The sequence below is a fragment of the Neovison vison genome, chromosome 13 (genome assembly GCF_020171115.1).
Source record: "Neovison vison isolate M4711 chromosome 13, ASM_NN_V1, whole genome shotgun sequence".
NCBI classification, from domain to species: domain Eukaryota; kingdom Metazoa; phylum Chordata; class Mammalia; order Carnivora; family Mustelidae; genus Neogale; species Neogale vison.
In genome coordinates, this window is record NC_058103.1 from 36,134,685 (window position 1) to 36,140,684 (window position 6,000).

The 6,000-nt window shown below is 54.9% G+C and overlaps 1 protein-coding gene across 1 annotated transcript in view; it reads right to left on the reverse strand.

The window, feature by feature from the left end:
- Positions 1-5,800, reverse strand: part of PLEKHG3 (pleckstrin homology and RhoGEF domain containing G3) — a 41,235-nt gene extending 35,435 nt beyond the window's left edge. Inside the window, exon 1 of the mRNA XM_044232214.1 lies at positions 5,590-5,800. The gene's annotated coding sequence lies outside the window, so the exon portion shown is untranslated. The remainder of the gene's footprint in view (positions 1-5,589) is intronic.
- Positions 5,801-6,000: the final 200 nt, after the last annotated feature.

The following is a 6,000-nucleotide window of genomic DNA, read 5'->3' on the forward strand; positions in this document are numbered from 1 at the left end:
CAGCGCACCTGGCAGGACTGGACCCAGTGATCCCAGCAGCCGTGCTCTCCTCCAGGGTGCAGAAATCCAGAGCTGCCTGCCCGCCCCCCCAGCACCATAGCAGCCCACCACGGGTTAACTTTCGTAACTTTCCTAGGCGTCTTTAGACAGGAATAGAACATTTGTGAAGATTTCTTGAATTCCTAAGGTTTTGCCACACAATAGGGTTTCACTTATATGAAAAATATTTATTGGTAGGGGCGCCTGGGTGGCTCAGTCAGTTGAGTATCTGCCTTCAGCTCAGGTCATGATCTTGGGGTCATGGGATCAAGTTCCATGTTAGGTTCCCTGCTCAGCCGAAAGCCTGCTTCTCCCTCTCCCTCTGCCCCACCCCCACTCATGTTCTCTCTCTCTCTCTCTCTCTAATAAATAAACAAATTTTTTAAAAAATATTTACTGGACTCCTACTATGCAGCAAGCACTGGGGATGTAGCATCGTGCAGGACAGAAAGACGCTGCATGAATACTGGTTCCCTTTTCCTGCCAACAAACACTTGCCAACTATTGCTCCAGAACCTCCAATGTATATACACAAACACACACAGACACGCACAGTCCTGCAGCCGGGACAGTAGAGGATATGTGTTTTGAAGCGCTTCCGGGACTTGTAGGACCCATCTCTCCTCTTGAGATCCTGTTACCACAGTAAGAACTAGACCTCACTCCTCTCACACCTCTCCCTGCGTTCTCAGCCAGACCCCAGCAACAATCAGCAACTTCAAGGACTCTCAGACTGGGTTTTCCAAAAGGCTGCATGGACAGCCGCCACTGAGCCCGACAGAGCCTTTGTGCAGGTCCTGTGTCCAGCCCCACAATCTGCTCACCAGGAAAGAAGTTTAAGGTCCTTATAAATCCATTCCCTCAGCTTAAACCAGAGAGCCCTCCCCAAAGGCCTGTAAGAGAACTGTAAAAAGCCTAGCTTTCCCCTTGCCTACGTTCCCAAATGGCCACAGCCCACCCGGAGGGGCCTAACCCTCACCACTGCTTTCTCCGCCCCCACCCCCCAACTCAGCTCCCACAGAACAAAAGCCGGAGCCAAGGAGCCCACAGAGCCCAGATCAGTGTCCGGCCCGGACCTCAGCACAAGCTGCTCACACCCTTGTGATTACACTTCATACAGCTCTCGGTGCCACAGAACAAAGATGAAGCCAGCACAGTTCCTGCCCTCAGACAGCTTCCAATCAAAATAAGGAGCACACAGCGGGGTCCCAGTTAACAGGACCAGCCATCATTCCCGCCAGCTAACTCCCAGGGGGACTGCCACGCGTCTCCAGGTGCACCTCCTTCTCATGCGGTAGTGGACCCTGCCCAGGTTTCCTCCTCCTCTGACTACAGTCACCCAAAAAACAAAAACAAAAATGCCTGGGCTGTTCAGGGCCATCTATCTTTTTAACTTCCTCTGAGGCCGGATTATAACTAGCTTTATGCAGTCTCTAGGCACCAGCTGGCAGGCCCAGAAAGCTCCTTCACCACAGGGCCTGCCTGCCTGTCCTGCCTGTGCCACGGGGCCTGCAGGGGGTGTGGTCTGGCTGATGACCACTTCCCTAGACCTCACCCTCCACAGCCCATCCCTGCTTCCTGAGCCAGGGCAGGGCCCCCAGGAAACCGCTCACCACAGCTTTGACAGCAGTCTTAGAGCCGGCCCCTCCCTTTGAGGGCCGTGGTTCCCTCGGAGAAGAGACTCTGCAGACTGGCTGGGTGGACACGGCGGGAGCTGAGCAGTTAGAGTCTGGGCAGAACCCAAGATAAGGCTCCATCAGAATCCTCCTGCCCCCCATGCAATTTCCCCAGCCCTCCCCTCCCTCTCTCTCATCTCCCCTACCCTTTTCCCTCCCTCTCTGGAACATAACTTATCTACAGGAGGCTGGGAGAGGGGCAGATAGCCTTCCCCGCTGTGAGGCCGCCTAGAGAGGCCAGGGACCATGCTGTGATTCATCAGCGTTGGTTAGATGCTGGGGGAATTCCAGAGCAAGGGAAGGCCAGGGCTACCCCCAGTTCAGCCTATCCAGGGGAAAGCAGCACACACCTGGGAGCCTGGCATCCTCAGCGCAACCATCGGAAATCTAGGATACGGTAGAAAAGTCTCACTAACAAAGTCTGCACTAACCAGGATTTCTGTTTTATCTCCCTCCAATTCCTCACCCTTGCCCAACACTTGAAACACAAAGCCTTTCATCCTAAGTCCTTAGCAATGGCATGAACTATCTTGGGCTACCCCAACCCCACACACTTTGGTTGGAGAAATAATACAACTATCATTTACTGAACACCTCTGCAGGCTTTGCTGAGCGTTTAACACATTCTCATTGTTCATTCTCACAGAATACCATACATGGTAGATATGATGACTAACTCCATTTTACACGAGAAAAACACAGGCTCAGAGGAGTTCAGCACCAAGGGGCTAGCAAGCTGCAAAGCCGGAATTCGAACCCGGGCGCACCCAATTCCAAATCCAGCCCCTCAATCCCACAGTGGGTTGCTCTAAGTGGGAGTCAAGTAAAGGCGATAAGAGCCGAAGGGACATTCTTCCTCCAGGCATTATCTCCAATATCCCTTGCTCAGGCGGCTTCCCAGGACACTCCATCCAAAATGCCATCTTACTCCCTCCATGGCAATGCATATCCACCTCCTTCCCTATCACATGTCTCTACTTATCACTGAAATTCTTTCTTTTTGTTGTTGTTATTTTTTACTGACATGCTTTCTATTTCATTTTCTATCTTGCTCACTGTCAGCGTCCCCCACTACAAGTCAGTTCCCGGTCAATATTTGTATATTTTGTTCACTACATCTATATTCATATACAGTAGGTGCCAAATAAATGTTGAATGAATGAATACTTAAAAATAGAACTAAGAAGCGTAATTGTAGGAAGAAAAAAAAGGGACAATCCAACCATTTAGGGAAAGAAGAGATGAGAAAAGAAAGTGAGAGTGCGTGGCCAGGAGCAAGTTAGCAGCCCTAAGAGGAGCCCAACAGGAGGCAATGAGGGTGTCTACGGCCATACCACCCTGAACGCGCCCGATCTCGTCTGATCTCGGAAGCTAAGCAGGGTCGGGCCTGGTTAGTACTTGGATGGGAGGAGGCAATGAGGGTCTGCCAGGTCCCCTGTGGATTCCAGTAGAGCCTTCCTGCCCAGGAGTGACCTCCAGCTGCCTAGCCTCCAGCCTGAGGGCTTCTCCTGGGGAGGGTGGGCAAGCAGCTCTGGAACAAAGGCCTATGGACAAGCAGCTGGCCAGAGAGCCAGCACAGAGCAGAGGCCGGGGCCAGAGGGGCAGCCTGGGGAAGGGGGAGGGAGGCAAATGAGTCGCTGAAGACAGCCTCAGTGCAGCTGCAAAGGCAACACCCCTCCAAAGCCCAGAGTCCCCTCAACCCCAATAAAACAGAGAATAACTAGATAGCTCCACGATTAACCCTCCAAAGTCAGCAGCCCAGCGCCCTCCTTCACAAGGTTCTGAGAGGGGGTGGAGGTGAAGGGGCAAGCCACGCGTCTGGAACACAGTCCCTTTTCCCCTCTAGCCCCAGTCATCCCTCAAGCCATGGCCTTTGGCCTCCTCCGGTGTAAACACAGTGACCCTGGGTTAGCTGTGGATTTGGTAAGCCAAATGTTTACTCTGGAGCTGAGATATTGCAGGCCACAGATGTAAACCTCCACCATAGGACCCTGGTATTTACCATCTCCTGCGGCACACAGGGGACATATCCAGTAAACGTTAAAGCTCTCGAGAGCCCCTCTAGCCACAGTGAGCTCTTTATTCAGTATAAGAGTTTATGGAGCGCTTTCTACATGTCTGCTTTATTTGATCCTTACCACAACCTCTATAAGGAAGAGAACACAAGTACCCTGCTTTACTCACGTGGAAACTGAGTCTGAAAGATATGTGATTTGCCCAGGTCATGTTGGAGAAAGCAGGGATTAGCCAGAGCATGAAATCTGAGTTCTAGTCCCTGTTTGGCCAACAGGGATCAGGCTCAAATCACCTCACATCTTTGGTCTCTGCTTCCTTCATGTGTAGCGTAAGCTAATGAGAGGCGCCTTCCAGCACTAGCCACTCTAACAATCTTTGATGGTATGCAGTAGAGCCAGGATTAAAATTCAAGCAAAATCCTGTGCTGGACTCCCAGGCCAGTGCTCTTTCCACTTTCCTGATAGGCCACATCTAATAAAACAACCCTTAAACCACTCCCTCTGCTTCTAGGACTTGGTTTACCCCATGTTGACTCCCTGCTCTATCCCCAGAGCAAGATACCAGGGAGCCAAGGGGTCATCCAGCCCCCCGAGAAGGGAACAGGTTCAGCAAAAGCACCAGGAGCATCTAACATGGCTTAGAAGGAAGAGACGGGGCACCCTGGGATCGCAGGACGGGATACACCTTCCTTTGGTTCTTACTATCTAGGTTTTCTGCTGGGAGGTTGAAATGAAGTCATTCCCAGCTTAAGTCAATGAGGATTCCACTTCCAGTCCATCAAGGGAGGTGCTGGAAAAGCACTCTCCTAAAAGGAAGCAGGCGATGTCATTACTCTCCCTACTTATTATTTCTTAAGCAAGGTCTATGTGACTGGGTTTCAAGAAGAGGCAGGGCTAGGGAGACTCTTAAGAACCCAGTCTAGGGTTCCATGTAGGATAATGCAGTCTGAGTTGCCTCCCCAGGGGCCCTGGAGAAGACAGCCTCCTCCACCTGCCCTCAGTTTAGCAAGTGGCCTAGCGGATAAAACTCTTACCGCGGCCACAAACACCGCGCCGCTCCCCCCACCCCCGCCAGGCCACACCTCCCCAGCCTCCTACCATTACATTTCCCACTCTTCTCTTTGTTTTCAAAAGCAGCTCCGAAGAGTAAAAGGAGCTACCTAAAAATATCTTGAAATTTTAAGTTTGCCCTTCTCCTCCTAGCTTTCCAAACCAAAGGGCTGAGAATGGGGAGAAAACCAAATAGATTTCAGGAGTGGGCGATGTTGAGGCCGACAGTGGCAGGCAGTGGCCTCTATGCCTTCGGCTCCCGACATTCCCTTTCTGGCACCCACTCTAACCCTTCCAGGACAGGAGCTGAGATTCTCAAGAACGAGCACTGTGGAGTACCAACCCGGAACAAGCTGCAGGCGCCCGTTGGGCTCCCAGGACCAGAGGCTGAGGTCCTTCCCCAGAAGGGTCCACCCGGCCCAAGTCCCAGAGTCCCAGGGAAGAGCCAGCTCTCTGGCGCCCGAGCGCGCAGGGGGAGCGGGCGGGCGCAGCCTCGCGGGCTTCCCGGCTTTCAAACGGAGTTTCCCGGAGCCACCTGGCGCGCTCGCTCCTTTTGGTTCCGGGGTGGGGACTACAGGACAGAAAAGGTCTCGGTGTACGAGCCTCCCGCGCTCTGGTCCTCTGCTGGCGTTGGGGGAGAGGGGGAGGTCGCCCTGGAAGGCGCCAACGCAGCCCCGGGCCCTCCTCAGTCGTCCCGAGTCCTCACCCGGCGGGGGGCTGGAGCGAGGGACCGGGAGGGTGGGGGACCTCGGAGGGGCTCTAGGCACTGCCACTGGCCGAGAGAGAGGGGAGAAGCGAGGGCCACTCACCGCGCGGTCGCCGCCCCGCCGGGTCCCGCACGCTCGGCGCGCGAGGCTGCCCAGGTGCGGCCGCGACGCAGGCGCGAGTTTGAAAGTCGCTCTCCGCAGGGGCTGAGGCTGCCGGCCGCTCCCGCCCACGGTACGGCCCCTCCGCGATCGGGGTTGCGGCCAGCTGCTGACGCGGGCCCCCGGGACCCCAGCCCGCGCGCGCCTTCCCAGCGCCCGGCAGGAAGTCGGGGCCGGGCGAGCCGGGCCGGAGCTGCGGAGGGAGGGGAGAGCGGGAGGGAGGGGCGGGCCAGGAATTTTTCCAGTGGGTGGAGACTCGGGCCGGCCGCTGGAATCCAGCAATTGGCGGCTCCGCGGGGACCGGAGAACCTTCGCGACGCGGCGAGCCGGAGCCCGGGGTGAAGGGGAACGGGC